This window comes from Octodon degus, unplaced genomic scaffold (assembly GCF_000260255.1).
Source record: "Octodon degus isolate 3935 unplaced genomic scaffold, OctDeg1.0 scaffold00009, whole genome shotgun sequence".
NCBI lineage: Eukaryota > Metazoa > Chordata > Mammalia > Rodentia > Octodontidae > Octodon > Octodon degus.
In genome coordinates, this window is record NW_004524585.1 from 30,486,677 (window position 1) to 30,497,462 (window position 10,786).

Here is a 10,786-nt window from a genome sequence, read left to right on the forward strand (position 1 = left end):
TTTTTTTTTGTTTTTGTTTTTGTTTTTTGAAAGAATAGTTGCTTCTCCTGAAGGAAGGGGCCCCATGGCAAAGCAAGGCTTGAACACAGAAGCAGATTTGAAGACTGGCCAGCAGGTGGCACTTTTGACTAGTTGATGGACCATGCCTATTCCAATTCAATATCCAGAGATTTTCTCCAGATGTCGGAAACATTGTGCATAAAGTTATGGGAGCTGAAAAAGAGGAATTTCATCTGATATGGGATACTTAAAAAAACAGAAGGCATATTCAGAGTCTAAAGTGAGCTGAGATAATATTTACTTTCATAAAGCACATTGTGACCATAAATGCATTATTTCCTGTAACTCTACAAGGTAGAGAGCCTTTCCAATCCGTTGGGAATTCATAAATCTGTAAAGAGTTACTAAATTTTAGTGGAGGAAGCGTGCGAGAGAGGCAAACTCATGTCATTCTGATAATAAGGCAAAAATGCCATATGGAGGCTGGTATGATGTTTCTCTACAAAGTCAAGATTATGATTGACTACTTAAATCACATGAATTACTTCTTATTCTTCTCATAAAGCTTATTTTTATATTTTTGTTGCAGACACATCATTTCCCCCCCTTAATAAGGCACTATTTTTAGAGTTTCTAAAAGCTACATCTTTGGATCGCGCAATAAGCTTCAATAGTGGTGTACATCTATTAATGCACCAAATACATGGGATTAAAATTTGATAATTTGGTTCTCTCCTCCAAGTAGGCTATGTATTCTATCAAGTAAGTAGACTGTAGCTATTGCTTGAATAATTAATTAAATTTCATATTTTATAGCAATTTTAATCATTTTTAGTTACAGAATGACTCTCGCGTGTATTTTGGTACCTCACTTGCATTATTTTATGTACAAAATTTCTTACATTGGCAAAATAATGAAGAGGATTACACTCTAAAATATACCTTCTTCCTGTATTTCTAGCCATATAATACATGAAGTCTTTTTTTACCTATATATTTTTTACCTGCTATATTTTTTTTACCTGCTATATTTTTCATAATCAAAAATCCTGTTATGCACTTCTTCTTTAGGATGAATTTCCAAATTTGGAAACTGAAAATTTCTTAACCTGTTTGCTCTTGGTCCTTCCTTTCCCTTAACTGACAATGTTACGAGTTCCAGGCCATAAGTGGTGCTCAGAGATGGACTTACGTCACTTTGTTTATAAGGGCTTGTCCAGCTGTATGCAGATTTTGAGAGGACGATGGCCAATGGCTGGACAGGGGTTCCAGGGGATTACTGTGCAATAATACCTGCAAAAGCTAGGAAGGTCTTAATGAATTTCAAAAGCATAAGAGTAATCCACTATGTGTCATACACTAAGCAAAAATTGTCTCTCAAAATAACTTGAGTCCAAAAGTTGTGGAGGACATAAACACAGCACGTAGGTGCACACATAACTCCAAGGACAGGTCCAAAGAGTCAGTAAAAGCCAACGTCCGCCATGGAGGGAGGTAGTGCTGAATTTTTGTTTTTTTAATTTTTGTTTTAAAGAAGAAAAACGGGGTGTTAAGGAGATAGCTCAGCAGTCTAAGTGCCTGGCAAGCACAAGGATCCAGCTTTGATCCCCAGTACCACATGCCACACTAACCCTGGAACCCCGGGCGCACTGTGGCAGCCACTGAAACCAGGCATGGTGGTGCACTCCTGTAATCCCAGCACTGGGGAGGCTGAGACAGGAGGGTCACTATGAGTCTGAGCTGTGTAGCAAGACCCTGTACCCAATAAATAAATAAAAAGTTTTTTAAATTAAAAAAGAAAAAAAGCAAGTAACAAGAACAAAGACAAAAGCAAAGCAACATAAAACAATAAAATGGTACAGAATTTCAAAACAAGAATAGAAAATTAGCAATGGTTATTATAGTACATATTGTTATCATCAAATCAGTTGCTTGGATTATCCGATATGTGGATAAGAAAGATGGTGTAGTATTATATAATAGAGTATTACTCAGTCTTAAAAAAAAAATAAGCTTGAGGCTTCATAGGCAAGTGGATGCAACTAGAGGCTATTCTCATAAGTGAAATGAATCAGACCCATATGTGCAAACCTCGTATTGTCTCCCTAGTAGGATTGAATTTTGAGATTGTCCACTAATGGCAGTAGGGACTTATAAACGCTGCTAATTTAACAAAGACGCTTGTCACAGAAAAAATAAAATACTTATGGTGAATCATCATTTCAAATCTATTTGATGGCCAGATACCAGAGAAACTTCAGCTATCTGACTCCCTGCTTGTCAAATCCTACCTTAATCCCGCCACTGAAAAAGAATAGATTGCTTTATCCCACTGACAAGTGAGTGATGTTTATTTCAAGATTGTATGACAACATTGGAGATAATGCAGATTATATTAGTTGGCCTTGATTCCTAAAATAGTTTTGAAGAGAACTGGCTTACCTTCCAATTACATCTGAGTTCTTAGGGTAACTTGACGGGAACAAAACTGTCACATGTTCTCTCTGCTTTGGTAAGCTACTGTTGCAGTACCCTTAAATCTGTCTTAACTTAAAAATCAGTGACACTTGGGGAGTTGGCTGGTGGCTTCGGAGTAAATTTAAAGCTGACCATGGAGAATAGTACTAGCTTCTCAATGACTAATAACTGTTCTTAATGGGTACTATATAAAGTTTGTCACAAATTAGAGAATATATGGATTAGATTACCGATCAAGTCCCGTTTATTGTGCTAGAGCTTAGTTATTGCTCCCCTTGTTTTCTACTTTGGGCAGTACTTTGTTACTGTGAGCTTCATAATGGGGTTTGGGAATAATTAAAACAAGATGGGCTATGAGTTAGAGGACCATTTTCAAATCCAGATGGTTAAAACTAAAAGTATTTTAATAGCTAGGATTACCCACTTCCATTCTCACCCGGCCCCCAGTGGTCCTCCCAGGCGTCTCCTGCCAAGGTCACCTTGAACACCAAGTTGCTGCTCCAAATTCACCTTCCCTGCCCCGGCTGCAGGCTGAGCTTGGCAGGCAGCTTCCTTCCTGCAGAACATGTTTTTCTCTTGGCTTCTAGAGCACGGGATTCCCTCATGCCCCCTCACCTCTCTGCATGGTGTTTCTTGATTTATTTTCAATTTTTCCTGCATCTACCTCACAGTGTGGTTCTGGTGTATCTTCTGTCTCCACTTGCTCTGGTGGCGGCTTTACCCATCCTTATGCTTGCCACACCCCTATCCTTGGGCAGTGGTCCACGATTCTCCAGAACCATGCCCCACAATTCTCTCACTTCCGGATTCCTATCCCCAACTCCGCGCTCCATCTTGTGCCTTGAAAGTCTAGCCCTTGTTCCTAATTCTGCAAGTTCACAGCCAGGCTTCTGACCCCAGCCCCTCAACCCAGCTCTTCCTGCCAGCTTTTTCCTATGCTTGTTACTGACATTAAAAAAAAAAAAAAATTAGAGAACATTCTATTCCTTTCAGTCTCCACCAGCAGAGTGCTAAGTGTCCTTCTATACATATCAGGGTTCACCAATGTGTTGGTCAGTTTTTGAGACTGTAACAAGCACCAGAACAAATCACCTTTCAAGGGCAAAGAGTGCTCTGCTCATCGTGCGGGGCTGCCTGATCCTCGCCCCTATTGCACTGGGTCTGCAGAGAGCATCATTGCGCTCACAGAGCATGGTGGTACAGAGCCATATGGCCAGAAAGCTAGAGTGAGGGGTGTGCCCGGGCCCCACTGTCCCCCGCAAGGCACACCCTGGTGACCTGAAGGTCTCCCCTAGCTCCCCCTGCCTCCAGTAGCACCGGCTGCAGACCACACGCCCACACGTGGGCCTTTGGAGGCCCCTGGAGGTCCCAATGGTAGCTGCACCCCCCACCACCACCTGTGTCCCTACAATGCTCACTGGCTCACGCTGACGCCAGCAAGGGCCACTGACGTCCTGGCCTCTCGTCATCCTCCCCATCCACAGCAGTCTGCTTCCTGAACAGCAGCCTGAGGAACATTTGAAAAACACAAAATAATTAGCTCCCTGTTCAAACCCACCACATATTTCCAGCTGTAACCTAGATAAGACCAAGGTCATAGGGCTGGGGAGATGGCTCAGTAGAATAAGTGCTTGCCTGGCAAACGCAAGGGCCCGAGTTCAATCCCCAGTTCCAGGAAAAAAAAAAAAAAAAAAAAAAAAAAAAACCAAGGTCACGGCATAAGCTCTCAGGCAGGTTCTGTCCATTGGCCATCCACATCAAAAGCATCCTTCCACCGCCCTCTGTGCTGTTCGAGCCGCTCTGGGCGTCCTGCAGCTCCTGGAGCCCAGCAGGTGGTGCCTCCGCTGGGCCTTTTCCTTTCCCCAGGTGCCCCTGCCTGCCAAGCTGGTCACCCGCTTCCTGTGTGCACAGTGTCACCTCAACGAGGCATCCAGCCAGCCTGTTTAAAAATCAAACCCCCTCTCCTTGTTGCTCTCTTCCTTTTGTTTAAATTTCACACATCAGTGAGATCATGCACTGCTTATCTTTCTGTATCTGAATTATTTCACTTAGCATCATCAGCTCAGTTACACCTATGTTGTTATAAGTGAAAAAATTGTCCTTTTCATGGCTGAATAGTATTCTATCACATGGCATTTCCTTTACCCAATCATACCCGATGGAAACACTTACGCTGTCTCCATTTCACAGTATAGACATTCTAATGCATCAGTGCAGAACATTTTCCCTTTTCTCTCTCTTTTTTATCCTCTTCATTGTCTTCCATCAGTATATTCAGTCTTTAGTGTAGTGATATTTTCCCTCTTTACCTCTTTAATCCTGTGACATAGATATTACAAATGAGATGGTTTTCTTGATTTTCTTGTTCAGATGATTTACTATTGTATATAACATGCTACTGATTTTGTGTCCTGATTTTTATATCCTGAAACTTTCCTAAATTTGTGTACTGGCTTTAATAATTTCTGGTGAGGTCTTTGTGGCTTTCTACAAGATTGTATCATCTGCAAGTAGTGACCGCGGGCCTCCCGTCTTTCTGTTTGGGTGCCTTCTGTTTCTCTTTCTGCCCAGTTGTTCTGTAGCAGTTCCTGCACTCTGCTGATGAAGGTGGCATCCTTGTCTTATGGCAAATCTCATAGAGACAGACAGACAGACAGACAGACAGACAGACAGACAGACAGAGAGCTTCCAGCTTTCCCCATGTGATGTGATGTTAGCTGTTGACCTATTACAATGGCTGTCATTGTGGTATGTTCCTTTCCCATCTAATGTGTTCAGAGTTTTACCAACTTTCATTATCATGACACCCAGGAATGAGCACCATTGGTATTACCTTTTACATACAAAAAAACATAAATGAAAATAAATAATAAGTTTAATTTAATTTATTTTTCATTTTATCATTTCTAAGACACTATTAGTTATTTTTATTTTTATTTTCTATATTTTAGGGAAGGGTCTACAGGGTGTTCAGGGTCTCACTACTAGATCGGACTCATAGTGATCCGCCTGTTTACAGCTTCCCAAGTGCTGGGATTACAGGCACACGCCACCACGCCCAGTCTCAATTGTCTTCTCAGGGTGCCCGGGGGCAGGGCTGGCCTGGCAGGCCCAGGGATCAAACCCCCTGTGTGCTTGCTTGCAGGCGCTTTAATCTGCTGACCTACCTGGCTGGCCCAAGACACTGTTATATACATTAGCTCAATATTAGGAGGCAAGACCAGTGATTGATATTGTACCAATTTGCATATACAAAGAGTGAGATTAAGATTGCTAAGAAATTGCTCAGCTCTTGTGCAACTGGCATGATTGATGTACGAGTCAAACCTGCGTCTCCTGACTTGAAATCGCCCCTTGTTTCATCTCAGTCTTGCATTTAGAATATTCTCCTGCAGACTTCAAGTGCTCCATAAAACACAAGCAGTCAGCGCACCAACTCTAGTGATACGCAGAATGCTGCAAGTTTCAACAACAAATCTTACCTGTTGCTCAACTACAGATTGCAAGTGAAGGTGAAATAGTGTTAATCTGCGTGTAATTATTTAACTTACTGATCACCTGCGTTTTGGCAGGCAAGATGGACTGCCACCTTTACGATAATCAGCTAATAAATCCTCATGATTGTTACACTTTTATGCAGAGCACTAATCTGAACAAATTGGCCGCTGACAGCTGTGGTAAATTGCCAAGAATTGAATGCTGTCAGAGAACAAGTTGTTTTTATGAATGTGTAGAATAAGTAAATCTTGGGTCATGCAATTTTATTCAGTTGGAGTTATTTGCAATCCAATATAGCAAGATTTATACTATTATTTATTAGTGTTCAAAATGCTTGTTTATCTTTAAAGTGGCATTGATTTGGAGTCCATATATTTTAGGTTGGTGAATTGCTACTGACTTTATTTGCTTTGTTATCAGGACTTATGCGTGGGTAGTGCCCAGCACGACACCGTGTTGCAAACATAAGCTTGAGTAGAGAGTTTAATTTCAACAAAAATTTTATTGAGATGTGATTTAAAAAAAAAAACCTCAAAAATAGCAAGTTCTGGGTGAATAACAAGTGCTTTCCCATTCTGCAGCCATAAAAATAAATCTATGACTGTATGTAAGTGTAAGGGAAGACAATGTGGGTATCTAGGTATACACATATGTGTTTGGAGTTAGTGTGGTAAATGATGAAAACAGCCCTTGATGAACCTAATATTCTTTTAGGGTTGTAGGTCAGCACTTTAAAGAATTTGACACTTGGCGAATTCGGATTTGGAATCTTTTTTATTTGTGGCACCAAAACCAACAATGATTCTTTGGTTTCCTGCATAAATGAGAACAAAAGCGATCCTGTTGCCTTATTAATGTCAAAGCATAAAGACAGCTACCAGAAAATTCTAAGCCAGAAGAGTTTTGTTTATAAAATTATTCTATTTTTTGCTGTTTTTCTCACGAATGACTGAATGGAATAGTTCATTAGGAAGATTGGTAATATTTAAATAAAGAACAGAAAGTGTCATTAATTTTTCTCTTGGCTTTTTATAAATCCAACCTAACCCAGATATATTTTAATTCTTTTTTTTATGAGTTGCTATTGTTTCTTCTGAGCATGTTCTCACCAAATGTATACTCATTGCAGTGTTTTTAAATGGGCAGAGTTTCTAAGATAATCTCCGTGCACCTCCGAGCTACCCACAGAGGCTGTGTAGCACACTTGCAAGTCAGTGCACAGGGAATGGAAGGAGGGAGCACAGGTGTGCTCTGACACGACGCCTCCCCAGAGAGAACTGAACAGTGGCAGCTCCCGACAACAGAAGTGCAGTGACAGAAACCATATTTAGCAGCATCAGAGACAGTTGTAAGATTTCACAATCATGAATTTAAAAGCTCTTGCATTCATATGTTGAACCCTTTAAAAATGTAAGCATTCTACAGAGTCACATGTTATACTGATTTATAAGATTTTATAACATATCAGTAATCTCAATGTAAAGTAGTAGTCACGTATTAAGAAATTCAAGCAGCTGCCTAGAGGCAATTGTCTGTTTCTTTCTAGGCTTCATTTTTTTTTGGAGATGATCCTTTAGTTACAATTTAAAGAGAAGAAATGTTTATAAACTTATAAATACATCCAAAACTTATATAGAATTTTTTATGCAATTAAGTTTCCTCTAAATGAGGATTCTAAATTGCAAATCTGCTACAGGTGACTCAAAAAGCAAAAAATAGACATTGTATTTTAATATGTGAATTGTCCTAAAAGTTATTGAGTATTGTTAAGCTTTCTCTTCCATTTATGAGACATTTTTCACATGGCTTTCCGTGGCCACCTGCAGAGGATAAGGTCTTTCTCTTTAGAGTCCAAAGATCAAAGTCTAATTGGAAATCAGAACGGATCTGCCAATCTGCTAGCCACAGCTCTTTATTGCCATAAACCTTTGATGGAGGATTTCCCAGGATGAGGCTGCAAGTGGCAACCCTTGCCATCTTGGTGTTCTGGAAAGAGCCAAGGATGCGAACTTTCACGTCGGCCAAAACTATTCACGTCCGTGTCTCATTCTTTATGGCAAATTTGTTTTGTTCTCCTTTGCCAGCAGTTCTTCCTATTGTCCTTGGCAGGTGGTCTCCCATTAGAGGCTTACCAGCTTTAATTTCAAAAGACTCTAGAAAGAGGTTATCTAACCTGCTGAGGGCAAGTGCATCTTCCACCTGGAATCCAAGAACGAAGGCCTTTGCAGAATCAGCTGCTTTTGTCAGAGCACTAGCATCCTTGGTTTCTTCCCAAGTCCTGATTTCTACATTTCTTGATTTCAAGTGAAAGCGTATCTGGAATCCCAAATGTCCACCACAGGAGTAAACATCTTCATCCAGTTCTCTTTAATGGAGTGTATCTGTTAGCTGCAACTGGAGCTTCCCGCTCAGCGCTCCATCCCTGGCGAAGGGCGGGAAGATCGGCCTCCTGGCCTGCTGGGCCTCCTCCATGTCCATCTTCTCTGCACCCATGCAGCCCGCGTCCCTGCCCTCCCCCGCTTCAGACAATTGCTTGGACTTCGGTTTCTTCGCCCACCGGGCACCGTTTCGGGTGACCTGGGTGAACCCTTCCTTGGTGCCCACATTCTGTATCTCCCTGTCGGCCACCTCCAGACCCAGAAAGCCCTAGACTTCATTTTTATGTTTTTTGTTTTTCTATTTTTTTATTTGTATTAGTACATGTTTGTAGTATATGATGATTATATTCTTCATGGGAGTTGATACTAGGACAAAACACATCTTAATTCTTTTTACTTTCTGCCCCTCCCCTAAGGAGAGCTTCAACATCATTCACTACTACTTGAAGGCATAAAATATGCTTAGAATTTCATCATTAATGAAGCACAGCGTCCATTTCTATTGCAAATATTCCTGGTGGCAATTCTGGATTGTTTTGGCTGGATGCTTGCGAGATCTGACTGTACCACCAATGGATTGTGAATCAACGTGTGGCTGATACAGAACTCAGAGAGAAGTGTCAGCTCGGCACATTCTTGTTTATCATTACAGTTCACTTGTGCATGTTCAATTAGCATTATCTTCAATCCACAGTTCTTTTACTGGGATCTCTTAAAGCCAATTGACCATTTCGCGAGGATTAGTTTAGTTAAAACTAGATGATATAATCCGTAAATCCACTTAACAGGGCGTGCGGGAGCTGCAATTTAGTGAGCATGGAAGGCATTGCTGTCAACCCTGGGTGCTCGCGACTCCTGCTTGCTCTCCTAGGGAGCAGCCGTGGGCCCCAGGGTGTGGGCCGCCTGCATCAGTGTGAATGTTCGCTATCATTACATGAGAAGTGATTCCAGCCAGCTTCAAAATCTACTTCCCAAGGCTCAGGGGACTGCCTTCTACACACTCAGAGCACTTTTCACAAGATTCTTAATCTGGGAAGAAATATTATTGGTCATTGGGTCAGAGATGGTCGATAGAAAGGTGGGGGAAGAGGGAAAAAAAGTTTACAAAAACTAAAAATTTTCTCCTTCAACTCTTATGAGAAAATGTCACTTAATAAAAGACAACTAATATTTTTTTCAAGTGGCTAAGTAATCCAAATGCATATATGAAAATGTATATTTTTAAGTGCAAACAAAACTGACTTCTGATATGACCTCAGGGAATATGGTTCAAGCTCCTACTATCACTTAATTTCCTTGACTCTCAGTTTCCCCATTTGTGGAATAAGTCAAAGGAGTTTTAAAATCTCCCTTTATTTTAAGCCTGTCTTGATTATTCTACTGATTCATTAAGTAATTGATGAGTTGGGTTGGATGTAGATAGTTTAAAACCTTTAGCATCAAAGTAAGGAAATGTGATGTAACCATATTGGTACAATTAAGCACATACAATGATCATGCTCATCATAGGGAACTGTGTCTGTATGTAACACACCTTGATTTGACCTTTTTCCCTCTGATTCCCCTTCTTCCCTGCAACCCCTCTACCCTCCTTAGTTATAAAGTTTGTTTTCATTTTATCATTCTTTTTATCACTTTCTCTTTTCCCTTCCTTTTCTTCCCCCTCCCCTCTCCCTAGTTCCTTTCCTTTTGAATAATTCTTCTCATTTCACTGTGTCTCTTGTATGATTTGGCTCTTAGTTATGCTTTCACTTGCTCTCACTGGTGAGACAATGCGATATGTACATATGTTCGTTTTATTTCACTTAAGAATATGGTCTGAAGTTTCGTCCATTTAGCAAGAAATGTCTCAAGTTTATCCTTCTTTATGGAAGCATAGTGCTCTACTGTATAAAACAACTACATCTTTTTTATCCATTCCTCAGTTTATGGGCATTTGGGTTGGTTCCAAGATGTAGCTGTGACAGATCATGCTGCTATAAACATGTGTGCACATATGTCGCTGTAGAATGATGTTTTAAATTATTTTGGGAAGGTATCAAGAAAGGAACTAATGAGTCAAATGTAACCTCTAGTTTTAGTTTTTAGAGGAATCTCTGCACTGATTTTCAAAGTAGTTATACCAGTCTATCCTCCCACCAACAGTGGAGAAGTGTTCCTCTTTCCCTACAGGCCAATGAGAATTTATTTATTTATTATAATAGCCATTCCTCCTAGTGAAATGAAATCTCCATGTTATTTTAACTTATATATCTCAAAAGACTAATGGCATGAACATTTTTTATATATTTACTTGACATTTGTACTCCATCTGAGAAGTGTGTATTCATCTCAGATGCCAATTTTTGGATGGAGTCTTCAAATTTAGGTGATCTGAGGAGATCAAAGAGGCTATCAGAAAATGGAAAGATATCCTGTGCTCTTGGGTAGGA

At 40.4% G+C, this 10,786-nt stretch overlaps 1 protein-coding gene and 1 pseudogene across 1 annotated transcript in view; one reads left to right on the forward strand and one right to left on the reverse strand.

The window, feature by feature from the left end:
• Positions 1-10,786, forward strand: part of Mctp1 (multiple C2 and transmembrane domain containing 1) — a 606,101-nt gene that overhangs the window by 404,528 nt on the left and 190,787 nt on the right. The gene's annotated exons all lie outside the window — the stretch shown is intronic.
• The window catches only part of LOC105741031, a 5,364-nt pseudogene continuing 2,430 nt past the window's right edge, over positions 7,853-10,786 (reverse strand).